Raw genomic sequence first — 14937 nt, forward strand, 5'->3', positions numbered from 1 at the left:
CTTTGTACACCCCATGTATACATTATGCTAGCATACTAATGCCCACTGAGTTATTTGTTTTCCAATGTTACCTTACTTGACATTTTTTAGATACAGATTAAGAAAACAGTGTGTACACTGACCTGTTCTTGAAAATCTCCAATGTTGAGGCTTCCACAACCTCCCTTTGAAGCCTATTCCACTGCTTAACTATCATGATAGTTAGAAAGTTTTTCCTAATATCTGACCCAAAACTCCCTTGCTGCACATTAAGCCAATTACTTCTTGTCCAACCTTCAGCGGACATGGAGAACAATGAGGCACTTCCTCTTTATAACAGCTCTTAACATATTTGAAGATTATCAGATCTCCCTCAGTCTTCTTTTCTCAGAACTAGACATGCTCAGTTTTTTTTAACCTTTCCTCATAGACCAAGTTTTCTAGACTTTTTTAGTCATTTTGTTCTCTTCGGGACTCCTTCCAATTTGTTCACATGTTTCTTAAAGTGTGCTGCCCAGAACTAGACACAGTCCACTGGCTGAGGCCTCACCAATGCCAAATAGAGTGGAACAGTTATCTATTATGTCTTACATATGACACTCCTGTTAATGCTATAACCTAGTGTTTTCATAACTAGTGTAAAGAGGAAGGGGAAGAGGGAGCAGCCTTATCAGGTGCCTCTTTAAGGAGAATCTCTTTGTATCAAACCTATAAACCAACACTTTGTCAGGTGCGGCCATGTGCATACAGTTGATGTATCTTCTAAATGTTGATTTGAAGTTAAACAGTCAAATCCATTATTAGAGAAGTTGCAACTGATTCCACTTATCACATGTCACATCTAGAGTCATCCATTGATCTAACCGGATCTGGCTTAACAGACAGCATAAAGTGCTCATGTAACTATCTACCAAACAAGACTAATATATGTCTGAATAAAAATGATAATTTTCTATGGAAATATTACCAAAAAAGTAGCAAATAACAAGGGAACTGAATTACTGCTAATATTTATATATGGAATTAATTTACTAATATAATTTGTTGGAATTTAATTTAAGATGTAGCAAAATACTTAATACTTGTCTTCCTACTAATTCATCCTATAGCTGCTTAAGACTTAATTGGAAATTTAAAGTCTTTGAACAGCAATTTTTTTCTCCAAAGATGCTTGATGACATGACAGCTATTGAAGTGCATTAGGTACAGAACAAAAATCCTATTAATTCTCATGTTCTAAAGAGCACAAATAAATATACAATCATCTATTGTACATGCATGTTGCAGCTGTTTGTCACTTTGTTTTAATCTACTTACAAGAAAATAAGTTAGTCAGCATATAAAAAGATTGGATTCCTAATGGAGGAACATTAAGAACTGAACAATAAGCAGTTCTAATAATGCTATCAGACAAGTAGGTTGTGTTTAAATTTTAATCATTTAACAGTTTTCCAGTAATTTCCAAGAGACAAGAATTACGAATACTCACAGATAGTGTGCTTTAAAGTCTGTTACCAAAGGGTGATGAAAATTTTCTTATGAATGAGAGTGCATAAATTGACATTGATTATTATTGTTTTGTTTTATGAAATGATACAACTGTATACAGGATTTCTATCTTTCTGGCTTTTTTTAAACTTTCTTCTTGAACCAAATTCTCTTCTTAATTTCACAGGTGCATCTCAGTTGACTTCAGTGGGGTTGCACCTGAGTGAGGGGAAAATTTGAGCCTTGATTTTTTTGCAATCATTAATGGATTAATTTTTTAAATGCTTCTGAAAGGCTAAATATACCTGTGCGTTCCTGGTATTTTTTTAAAATATCCAGTCTTCCACCTTATTACTGGACTTCTATTGCAGGAACTTTCCTCCTCTAAGCCAAAGCCCATTTCATGTCCAAATAGTAATGAAGCCAGTGGAATTTACTGATATCAGAGGTACTAAGAAAAGATGCATGTCCTGTCTACTACTTGGAATTTGGTAATGACATGCAGAAGTTAGAGGCACTTTGACTCTATTTAAGGAGCATGGTGGAAGGTGTCTTTCTTTTCTTAATGAACAGGAGTCCCGGATAAGGGTCATGCTAACATGGTTCTGTTTTTATGAGTGAACCCTGTCTTTTCTATTTATTTGAGCATAAGCTTTCGTGAGCTACAGCTCACGAAAGCTGTAGCTCACGAAAGCTTATGCTCAAATAAATTGGTTAGTCTCTAAGGTGCCACAAGTACTCCTTTTCTTTTTGCAAATACAGACTAACATGGCTGTTACTCTGAAACCTGTCTTTTCTATGGAGCTCTTCTTTACTGCTTAAAATGCTTAAGAACTCTAGCCATGCGGCTGCTATTTCTGCTTGATGCTTTACACATTTGTTTTCTCTTCATACTCTGAGACAGAGTAGCCTTATTCTAAACACTGCTGGTACCAGAATGGAAAGAACCCAGCCATCCAACTGATGTGTCAGTGGTTGGCAATGCAATAATCCATTTTTGTGTGAGTGCTTTGTACATCATCATTTGTAAAACTTAAAATTATTCTGCTGCAATCTGTGGTCTCCATCAAGACTCTGAATGAAGTTTAGTGCATTCCAATTATTTTTTAGCCTTTCCTTGAATGTTTCTGGAAAAGGAAAAATAATGTCTCCCAGTAAGGAGATGAAGATCACTGAATGGATAATTAGGCACATTTCTCTTGCTATCATGTGAATTTTTTGTCTAATATCCTATATCATCTCTTACGCTGTATCTTCCAGTGTTCCATTTGATTCACAGTTCTCAAAGAAAGGGGCATGTTTACTACATAATGAAGCTAGTCAAAGGATATGTTTATACTGCAGTAAAACACCTGCAGCTGGCACAGGTCTGCTAGTTTGAGCTGTAGGGCTATAAAATTGCAGGGTAGATATTTGGGTGGACTGGAGCCCGAGGTCTGGGACCTTCCCCCGTTGCAGGAGCACAGAGTCCAGGCTCCAGCCTCAGCCCAAATGTCTACACTGCAGTTTTATAGACCCCAAGACCAAGCTACATGAGCCCGGGTCAGCTGACCCAGGCCAACCGTGCGTGTTTTATTGCAGTGTAAACATATCCCCAATATCTAAAAGGTCTAACCTTAGGCTAATCCTTACATGCCTCAATTCAGCAAAGTACTTAAGCACATGCCTAACTTTAAGCACGTGAGTAGTCCCAGTAAGATACTTAAGCATTTACATAGTCCCACTGAAATCAAAATTAAAACTGAGCACGTGCTTAAGCAACTTGATGAATCAGAGCCATAGGCAGTGTAGCCTAGTAGACTGAGGGCAAAACTGGAGTGCGGAACAGTTGACTTCTATTCCTACTGCTGTCATTCTTTTGCTTGTGTCGCCTTGGGCAAAATAATCTAAAAAAATATTTATACTTTGAAATGAATTACAGAGTATGTAATCATTTGCCACTTACAGATAAATAGCAGCAAACCAACATACCTTTCAACTATGGAAATAAATAACTTTGTAGAGAAGTCTTCAAAACACTGTAGGGGTATGTATAAATGTAAGCAAAAATTGTCATTACTTATTCCTTTCTCTCCCCAGGCTTAAATAAAATTATAACTACCAGATAAACATCATCCTGACACTGTGGCATGTAAGATTACCCAAAGATCATAAACACAAAAATGAACAAAGATACCATCAATCACACTCAAGTACCAATGAACTCTCTAGCACTTCCTCCTCTTTAGCAGACAAACCTTTTTAAAAGATATTCCTGATCACAATCAAGGTCACTTGTCAACCTCTCTGCATCTCAGTTTCTCGAGCTATAGTATGGGGATACTACTTCCCTGCCATTCACAGGTATTGTGAAGATTAATATGTTTATATCTGTAGAGTGATTTGAAAAATTAAAAGGACTTAATCAATGCTGTCTTTTATTATGAGTTTGGGTGCGTCTTAGACACAACCAAAGCAAGGTAAGCAACCATGTGTGGACACAATTCTGGGGAGTGCTTCAGTCCAGCAATGCTTCGCAGTGAACAAGCTAGTCCTAGTCACCACTCTGGTTCTGCTGGTGAAGGAAGAGAAATTTTCCTGCCCAATAAATTGCTCTCTGTTGGCAAGACTGGAGGGGCCAGCCTGAAAATTTAGGGGAGCCCTGTGGTGATTTGGGTCCTTGCAAACAGCCTTGACATTGTATGGTATACACCGTTTCCACATTGCAGAGAACAAAACAGAGCAGGGTGAGACCTAGCTGTGTCCATTTACTCAAACTGGTGTGGTTGAGACCACATCAGATTTTTTCAGTTTTAAAATGAAAGCCTGAGACTCCCAGTATTTTTCCTGGCTTATTAAAAATGAAAATTAAATGCCACTCATTGATTTTTGTTGATATTTTTTACCTGTAGTATATGCATTCTAATTGCTTCTATATCTGTGTTAGTTCTTACTGGCAATAACAAATTATTTAATAGCAAAATCAATTTATTCTTTCTGCAGAGGAGTAAAGCCCTATAAATGGGGGGAAATACAGCAAGACAATTGCATTGGAAAAAACATATATTAAAGTTAGCCAGTAATAAAGATATATTTTTCTTCTTTTTTAACATTAGAAATTCAGGACCTGTCTACCCAGCAAGGTTTACAGTAACTCTAACATCTTAAAACCTCTAACAATAGGAATTCCACAACCTCCCTAGGTTACTTGTTCCAGTGCTTAATTATCCTTCTCATTGGAAGTGTTTTGCAAATATCCAAACGATATAGCCTTGCTGCAAACTAAGCTGATTTCTTCTTCTCCTACCCTCAGTGGACATGGAGAACAATTGATAGCCATTCTCTTTATAACAACCTTTTGCTTATTTAAAGACGTATCGTGTCCCTCCTCAGCTTTCTCTTCTCTAGACAAATCATGCCCTGTTCTTTCAACATCTCCTCAGAGGTCATATTTTCCAAACCTCTTATCATTTTTGTTGCTCTCCTCTGGGCTCTTTCCAATTTGTCCACATCTTTATTAAAGTGTGGTGCCCAGATCTGGACATCATATTCAGCTGAGGCCTCACCAGTGCTGAGTCGAGTTGTACAATTACTTCTTCTGTCCTACATTCAACACTCCTGTTAATACATCCCAGAATATTTACCTCTCTTTTTTTTTGCAACCACCTCACACTACTGACTCGTTCAATTTATGATTCACTATAGTTCCCACATCTTTTTCTGTAGTATTACTGCCTAGTCAGTTATTCCCCATTTTCTAGTTGTGTGTTTTATTTTCCTTCCTAAGGCTACATCGACACTCTAAGTTAGGGCTGTGAGTCCCGTGCTTCTGTACACATACTGGTATCTGATCCCATTGAGCTAACATGAATACAAAAAGCAATGTAACTGCAGTGACACAAGTAGCAGCAGTGGAGGCACGGCTGAGCCATGCTAGACAAAGCCTAAGTGTAGTACCTTGCACTTCTCTTTACTGAATCTGATTTTATTGATTTCTGACCAAGTCTCCAATTTAACAAGAGTATTTTGAATTCTAAACCTGACCTCCCAAGTGCTTGCAGCCCCTCTGAGCTTGGTGCCATTTGCAAATTTTCTAAAGTATACTCTCTCCTCCATCATACAAGTGACTAATGGAAATATGGAATAGTACTGGACCCAGGACCTACGTCTGAAGGATATGTCCTCCCAGTTTGACAGCAAACCATTGCTAACTATTCTTGGAGGGCCATTTTTCAATCGGTCATGCACCCACCATATAGTAATTTAATCTAGATCAGTGGTTCTCAAACTTCATTGCACCGTGACCCCCTTCTGACAACAAAAATTACTACATGATCCCAGGAGCGGGGACCGAAGCCAGAGCCTGCCCAGGCCCCACCGCCCCCTGGTAGGGGGGGCCAAAGCTGCCCAAGGGCTTCTGCTCTAGGTGGGGCACATGTAACCTTAGCCCCCCTGCCCAGGGTTGAAGCCCTCGGTCGGGCTTGGGCTTTGGCCCCGGCCCCGGGCAGTGTGGGGCTCAGGCTTCAGCATTGTCCCTGGGCCCCAGCAAGTCTAACACCAGCCTTGGCAACCCCATTAAAATGGGGTCGCAACCCACTTTGGAGTCCCGACCCACAGTTTGAGAACCCCTGATTTAGATCACATTTCACTAATTTTCTCATGAGAATGTCATGTGGGACTGTATCTCAAACCTTACTAAAGTCAAGATATATCATATCTACTGCTTCCACCCATCCAATAGGCTAGTTACTCTGTCAAAGAGGGAAATTAGATTGCTTTGGCATATTTGCTTTTGACAAATCCATGTGAGCTATTACTTATCCTATTATCCTCTACGTGCTTGCAAATTTATTGTTTAATAATTTGCTCTAGTATCTTCCTGGATTATCAGGGCACATTGATTTAAATCAACGTGATTTAAATCACGAATGTTAATCAAGCAGGAAACTTTGATTTAAATCATCAGTTTTAATTGCATTTTGCATTTTCATTTTTTAGTTATTTTCCTAAACAAGGTTGATTCTCATTGGTTGCTAACAATTAACGCATGTTGATTTGCAACCAAATATAGCTTTTAAATCAAATGTGGTGCTTCTTTTTGCTAATCAGGAAGATACAATATATCTATGCACATTTGTTAAACCAGTTATATGGTTTAATTTACATTTATTCATATTCTTATTTTTTACAATTTTTTATGATGTAAGAAAATGTAGAATGATGCATTTCTTATTAGACTATTAATTTTTACTTGTGATTTGTGTCAACCTCTATTCAATGGAAATTCAAATTTAATCAAAAATGCATAAAAACAGAATTTTAATTTTTTGTATTAAATAAAACTACTTTAAATGTGTTGGATACATAAGAAAAAAGTTTATCAGAATGTTTGTAACATTTAAAACTAAGTGATTTATAGTTAGTGAATTCAACTAATTGTTTCTGATCACCATGTCCTTCAAGATTTTAGAACTAGTAAATCTTATCCTCTCACACCTACTTTTTATCATCAATTGGAAGAGAAAAACAAGCTTTTCTGCTTTTTCTACTCCCAACTGGTTTAATTAGTCATTGAACTGAACTAGCTGAATAAACTGAAATGAAGGAAATATTCTCTCTGCACCTTCAGAAAAGGCCACTGATGTCAAAAGCTTGTTTAGCATTTCAACAAACTATGGTCCCAGGTGCTCAGCCAGGTCAGTGGTTTGATTTTGTTTAAAACTTGGAAGCAAATATGTGCTGCTTAACATATTTTGTATTTAATTTAAATAATTTTAATTGATGATAAGTTTAGGCCTTAACGTGGGTTGGCAATTTCAAAGTTAATTTTAAATAGGTGTATTTTTAAAAATAAACCTACACTTAATTTAAATGAAAACAATCGATTTATGTATTTAAATGATCGATTTTATCCTTCCTTATTGAAGATCCCAGGGTCTTTCTTTCCCCCTTTTGAAAGATAGGTATTATATTTGGCCTTCTCCAGTCCTCTGGGATGTCACCTGTCCTCCATGAGTTCTTGAATAATCACTAATGTTCTTAGATTTTCTCTACTAACTCCTTAAGTACTCTGGGGTGACTTTCAACAGGCCCTACCAATTTGAACACATTTAACTTATCTGAATATACTTTAACCTGTTCTTTCCCTATTCTGGCATGAGTTCTTTCCCCCTGGTTAATATTAATTGTGTTAAGTATCTTGCCATAATTAAACTTTGTAGTGAAGAGAGAAGCAAAAAAGGCATTCAACACTTTGCCTCCTCTGTTATTTGCTTTCCTTCTCTCAAGTAATGGACCTACACTTTCCTTCGTCATCCTCTTATATATACACTTCTAATATGTTTATGGAACCACTTTTTATTGCCGTTTTTGTCCCTAGCTAGTTGTAACTCATTTTATGCCTTAGCCTTTCTGAGTTTGTCACTACATGTATAATAAACCTGTTGCCCCTGAAGCTCTAAATTGTTGCCTTTAAGGGTGACCACATAAAGGAGAATATGTGTATTTGATTATGTCTTGAAAATTTGTTTCTAGAGCTGCACCCTGTAATTTTTCTGCTGCAGTATTTGAATCAGGCTGTTTTTATGGGGGAGGAAGTAGGGGGCACCTACTCCCACCACTTCCCCTGCAGTCCCAGAAACAGGTCGGGTATGATCTGGGAGCACTCTAAGAGCTTGTCTACATGGGAAAACCACTAGTATAAGCTAAGCTGATATAGTTATACCAATATAGCTTCCTGTGTGGACCCTCTTTTATTCTTAGCCCTGGTCTACACTAGGACTTTAGGTCGAATTTAGCAGCGTTAAATCGATGTAAACCCGTACCTGTCCACACGATGAAGCCATTTATTTCGACTTAAAGGGCTCTTAAAATCGATTTCCTTACTCCACCCCTGACAAGTGGATTAGCGCTTAAATCGGCCTTGCCAGGTCGAATTTGGGGTACTGTGGACACAATTCGACGGTATTGGCCTCCGGGAGCTATCCCAGAGTGCTCCATTTTGACCGCTCTGGACAGCACTCTCAACTCAGATGCACTGGCCAGGTAGACAGGAAAAGAACCGCGAACTTTTGAATCTCATTTCCTGTTTGGCCAGCGTGGCAAGCTGCAGGTGACCATGCAGAGCTCATCAGCAGAGGTGACCATGATGGAGTCTCAGAATCGCAAAAGAGCTCCAGCATGGACCGAACGGGAGGTACGGGATCTGATCGCTGTATGGGGAGAGGAATCCGTGCTATCAGAACTCCGTTCCAGTTTTCGAAATGCCAAAACCTTTGTCAAAATCTCCCAGGGCATGAAGGACAGAGGCCATAACAGGGACCCGAAGCAGTGCCGCGTGAAACTGAAGGAGCTGAGGCAAGCCTACCAGAAAACCAGAGAGGCGAACGGCCGCTCCGGGTCAGAGCCCCAAACATGCCGCTTCTATGATGAGCTGCATGCCATTTTAGGGGGTTCAGCCACCACTACCCCAGCCGTGTTGTTTGACTCCTTCAATGGAGATGGAGGCAATACGGAAGCAGGTTTTGGGGACGAAGAAGATGATGATGATGAGGAGGTTGTAGATAGCTCACAGCAAGCAAGCGGAGAAACCGGTTTTCCCGACAGCCAGGAACTGTTTCTCACCCTGGAGCTGGAGCCAGTACCCCCCGAACCCACCCAAGGCTGCCTCCTGGACCCAGCAGGCGGAGAAGGGACCTCCGGTGAGTGTACCTTTTAAAATACTATACATGGTGTAAAAGCAAGCATGTGAAAGGATTACTCTGCCCTGGCATTCGCGGCTCTCCTGGATATACTCCCAAAGCCTTTGCAAAAGGTTTCTGGGGAGGGCAGACTTATTGCGTCCTTCATGGTAGGACACTTTACCATTCCAGGCCAGTAACACGTACTCGGGAATCATTGTACAACAAAGCATTGCAGTGTATGTTTGCTGGTGTTCAAGCAACATCCGTTCTTTATCTCTCTGTGTTATCCTCAGGAGAGTGAGATATAATCCATGGTCACCTGGTTGAAATAGGGTGCTTTTCTTCAGGGGACACTCAGAGGAGCCCATTCCTGCTGGGCTGTTTGCCTGCGGCTGAACAGAAATGTTCCCCGCTGTTAGCCATAGGGAGGGGGGAGGGTTGAGGGGGTAGCCACGCGGTGGGGGGAGGCAAAATGCGACCTTGTAACGAAAGCACATGTGCTATGTATGTAATGTTAACAGCAAGGTTTACCCTGAAAGAGCGTAGCCAGTGTTTTATAAAATGTGTCTTTTTAAATACCGCTGTCCCTTTTTTTTTCTCCACCAGCTGCATGTGTTTCAATGATCACAGGATCTTCTCCTTCCCAGAGGCTAGTGAAGATTAGAAAGAAAAAAAAACGCACTCGAGATGAAATGTTCTCCGAGCTGATGCTGTCCTCCCACACTGACAGAGCACAGACGAATGCGTGGAGGCAAATAATGTCAGACTGCAGGAAAGCACAAAATGACCGGGAGGAGAGGTGGCGGGCTGAAGAGAGTAAGTGGCGGGCTGAAGAGAGGGCTGAAGCTCGAATGTGGCGGCAGCGTGATGAGAGGAGGCAGGATTCAATGCTGAGGCTGCTGGAGGACCAAACCAGTATGCTCCAGTGTACGGTTGAGCTGCAGCAAAGGCAGCTGGAGAACAGACTGCCACTACAGCCCCTGTGTAACCAACCGCCCTCCTCCCCAAGTTCCATAGCCTCCACACCCAGACGCCCAAGAACGCGGTGGGGGGGCCTCCGGCCAACCAGCCGCTCCACCACAGAGGATTGCCCAAAAAAAAGAAGGCTGGCATTCAATAAATTTTAAAGTTGTAAACTTTTAAAGTGCTGTGTGGCATTTTCCTTCCCTCCTCCACCACCCCTCCTGGGCTACCTTGGTAGTCATCCCCCTGTTTGTGTGATGAATGAATGAAGAATGCATGAATGTGAAGCAACAATGACTTTATTGCCTCTGCAAGCGGTGATCGAAGGGAGGAGGAGAGGGTGGTTAGCTTACAGGGAAGTAGAGTGAACCAAGGGGCGGGGGGTTTCATCAAGGAGAAACAAACAGAACTTTCACAACGTAGCCTGGCCAGTCATGAAACTGGTTTTCAAAGCCTCTCTGATGCGTACCGCGCCCTCCTGTGCTCTTCTAACCGCCCTGGTGTCTGGCTGCGCGTAACCAGCAGCCAGGCAATTTGCCTCAACCTCCCACCCCGCCATAAACGTCTCCCCCTTACTCTCACAGATATTGTGGAGCACACAGCAAGCAGTAATAACAGTGGGAATATTGGTTTCGCTGAGGTCTAAGCGAGTCAGTAAACTGCGCCAGCGCGCCTTTAAACGTCCAAATGCACATTCTACCACCATTCTGCACTTGCTCAGCCTGTAGCTGAACAGCTCCTGACTACTGTCCAGGCTGCCTGTGTATGGCTTCATGAGCCATGGCATTAAGGGGTAGGCTGGGTCCCCAAGGATACATATAGGCATTTCAACATCCCCAACAGTTATTTTCTGGTCTGGGAATAAAGTCCCTTCTTGCAGCTTTTGAAACAGACCAGAGTTCCTGAAGATGCGAGCGTCATGTACCTTTCCCGGCCATCCCACGGTGATGTTGGTGAAACGTCCCTTGTGATCCACCAGAGCTTGCAGCACTATTGAAAAGTACCCCTTGCGGTTTATGTACTCGCCAGCTTGGTGCTCCGGTGCCAAGATAGGGATATGGGTTCCATCTATGGCCCCACCACAGTTAGGGAATCCCATTGCAGCAAAGCCATCCACTATGACCTGCACATTTCCCAGGGTCATTACCCTTGATATCAGCAGATCTTTGATTGCGTGGGCTACTTGCATCACAGCAGCCCCAACAGTAGATTTGCCCACTCCAAATTGATTCCCAACTGACCGGTAGCTGTCTGGCGTTGCAAGCTTCCACAGGGCTATCGCCACTCGCTTCTCAACTGTGAGGGCTGCTCTCATCTTGGTATTCATGCGCTTCAGGGCAGGGGAAAGCAAGTCACAGAGTTCCATGAAAGTGCCCTTACGCATGCGAAAGTTTCGCAGCCACTGGGAATCGTCCCAGACCTGCAACACTATGCGGTCCCACCAGTCTGTGCTTGTTTCCCGAGCCCAGAACTGGCGTTCCACAGCTTGAACCTGCCCCATTAGCACCATGATGCATGCATTGGCAGGGCCCATGCTTTCAGAGAAATCTGTGTCCATGTCCTGATCACTCACGTGACCGCGCTGACGTCGCCTCCTCGCCCGGTAGCGCTTTGCCAGGTTCTGGTGCTGCATATACTGCTGGATAATGCGTGTGGTGTTTAATGTGCTCCTAATTGCCAAAGTGAGCTGAGCGGACTCCATGCTTGCCTTGGTATGGCGTCCGCACAGAAAAAAGACGCGGAATGATTGTCTGGCGTTGCTCTGACGGAGGGAGGGGCGACTGACGACACGGCTTACAGGGTTGGCTTCAGGGAGCTAAAATCCACAAAGGGGGTGGCTTTAAATCAAGGAGTAGTTCAGGCAGGAATTCATGAAGGGTTCCAATAAGAAATGGTGCACCTAAGTTACTGTTCTTATTGGAACAAGGAGGTTAGCCTGGCCTCTGATTGATACATGGCTAGATTTAGCTCGCTGCACCTTCTCTGTGAGTGACTGCAGTGTGACCTAGAGGAATGAGTCCCCTAGACAGGGGAAGAGGCAAATGAGTACAAAACAAATCTGGTCTATTTCTTGTTTTGATCCACTCCATCTATCTTTTACATCTTTGGCTGGCAGCAGACGGTGCAGAAGGACTGCATGCCATCCACATCTCATGGCTGCTCGGCAGAAGATGGTACAGTACGACTGCTAGCCATCCTCATCTCTTGCCTGCCTGGCAGAAGATGGTGCAATACGATTGCTAGCCATCCTCATCTCTTGCCTGCCTGGCAGAAGATGGTACAATACGATTGCTAGCCATCGTCATCTCTTGCCTGCCCGGCAGAAGACGGTACAATACGACTGCTAGCAATCCGTATTGCCTGCCTGATCACCATAAGACGGTTCAATAGGACTGACTGCAGGACTAAAGAGAATGACCTGGTCAAGTCACCAAAAATTTAGTCCCTGCGCCCATGTCTGCCCAGGCGCTCCCAGCCGATGTGGCCAGGAGCACCTCGGACACGACGAGGACGGGTAACAGTCATACTGCACCGTCTGCTGCCAGAAGGCAATGGGTTGCTGCTACTGTGTAGCAATGCAGTACCGCGTCTGCCAGCACCCAGGAGACATACGGTGACGGTTACCCGAGCGGGCTCCATGCTTGCGGTGGTATGGCGTCCGCACAGGTAACTCAGGAAAAAAGGCGCGAAACGACTGTCTGCCCTTGCCTTCACGGAGGGAGGGAGGGAGGGAACGGGGGCCGGACAATATGTACCCAGAACCACCCGCGACAATGTTTTAGCCCAATCCGAGTGCTCCATTGTGACTGCTCTGGACAGCACTCTCAACTCAGATGCACGATTGTTTGCCGTTGCTCTGACGCAGGGAGGGGCGACTGACGACACGGCTTACAGGGTTGACTTCACGGAGGGTTCCAATAAGAAATGGTGCACCTAAGTTATTGTTCTTATTGGAACAAGGAGATTAGCCTGGCCTCTGATTGATACATGGCTAGATTTAGCTCGCTGCACCTTCTCTGTGAGTGACTGCAGTGTGACCTAGAGGAATGAGTCCCCTAGACAGGAGAGGAGGCAAATGAGTACAAAACAAATCTGGTCTATTTCTTGTTTTGATCCACTCCATCTATCTTTTATATCTTTGGCTGGCAGCAGACGGTGCAGAAGGACATATTGCCTACCTGCTCACCATAAGACGGTTCAATAGGACTGACTGCCAGACTTAAGAGAATGACCTGGTCAAGTCACCAAAAATTTAGTCCCTGCGCCCATGTCTGCCCAGGCGCTCCCAGCCGACGTGGCCAGGAGCACCTCGGACATGACGAGGACGGCTACCAGTCGTATTGTACCGTCTGCTGCCACAAGGCAAGGGGTTGCTGCTACTGTGTAGCAATGCAGAACCGCGTCTGCCAGCACCCAGGAGACATATGGTGACGGTTACCTGAGCGGGCTCCATGCTTGCGGTGGTATGGCGTCCGCACAGGTAACTCAGGAAAAAAGGCGCGAAACGATTGTCTGCCCTTGCTTTCACGGAGGGAGGGAGGGAGGGAAGGGGGGGACTGACGATATGTACCCAGAACCACCCGCGACAATGTTTCAGCCCCATCAGGCATTGGGATCTCAACCCAGAATTCCAATGGGCAGCGGAGACTGCGGGAACTGTGGGATAGCTACCCACAGTGCAACGCTCCGGAAGTCGACTCTAGTCTCGGTACTGTGGAAGCACTCCGCCGAGTTAATGCACTTAATGCACTTCTGTGGGGACACACACACTCGAATATATAAAACCGATTTCTAAAAAACCGACTTCTATAAATTCGACCTTATTCCGTAGTGTAGACATATCCTAAGAGTGCCTTTTTCAGTTTGGCTTATGTTGCTTTGAAAGGAGTTTTAGCTAAACCAAAAAAGGCACTTATTTCTAAAACGGTCCCATGTAGATAAATAAGCCTAAAAGCTGCTCAGCAGCTCCCCTACCGACTGACTGCTCATCACAGGGGAGGAAGATGAGAGTAGCATTGGTTACTCCATTATTGTCTTACCTGTTGGTGTGTGGGAACCCCAAGGAGAGCAAGATAGGAACTTGGCTGGCTCTGCCTCACTGCCTGCAGTTAGGGGAGCTGCTAGAAAAGGACAACACCCCTTCTCCAGACAGCCACCCCAGGCAGCCCAGAGTAGAAAAGGAGAAGTTGAGAACCAACAGACAGTTATGGCTCCATGATCCTCTGCCTCAGACCGGGTACAAGCAGCTGGTCTAGGGGCTGGTCTAATTTGCACAGTGGCTAGCAACAGTCTGCTAGGGACCATACAACACTGGAGGATAGCTCTCCACCTCCAACATACTCCCTGTGCCATAGGCTGCTTGCAGGGAAGTACAGGAAATGGCTATGCCAAGTCTGTGCCCACTGAAAATTTTCTCACATCAGGAAATCTAAGACGGGGGATTTGCAAGTGATTTCTGCTCCCATTGCACTGCTTGAGTAGTGAAAAGGGAGCAAAACAATGTTGATTGTGGCCCCCTGAGCTTCTTGAAATAGCGTTTGGCCATTAGACTGAAAAGGTTAGACACTACTCCACTAATGTTCAATTAACACTCAGGAGAAAGAATGTCTTTGTTAAAGATTCAATGGCCTGCTCCCAGTAAAGGTCTGAGAACTCACAATATTAATCTCCTGAGACTATCTCCACTGCCAAGAAATCCTCCAGCAAAACCAGGGAACATTAAACTAGACATCTGTAATAGTACTGAAGTAAAAAAACAAGCAGAAAAATAAAAACCTTTGAAAAAAAAACCAGGCAGGTCTTTTTAGAAGCCCTGAAAGAAGCAATAATAATGCATAAACCCAAC

Source organism: Chelonia mydas, chromosome 5 (genome assembly GCF_015237465.2).
Source record: "Chelonia mydas isolate rCheMyd1 chromosome 5, rCheMyd1.pri.v2, whole genome shotgun sequence".
In the NCBI taxonomy this organism is placed as follows: domain Eukaryota; kingdom Metazoa; phylum Chordata; order Testudines; family Cheloniidae; genus Chelonia; species Chelonia mydas.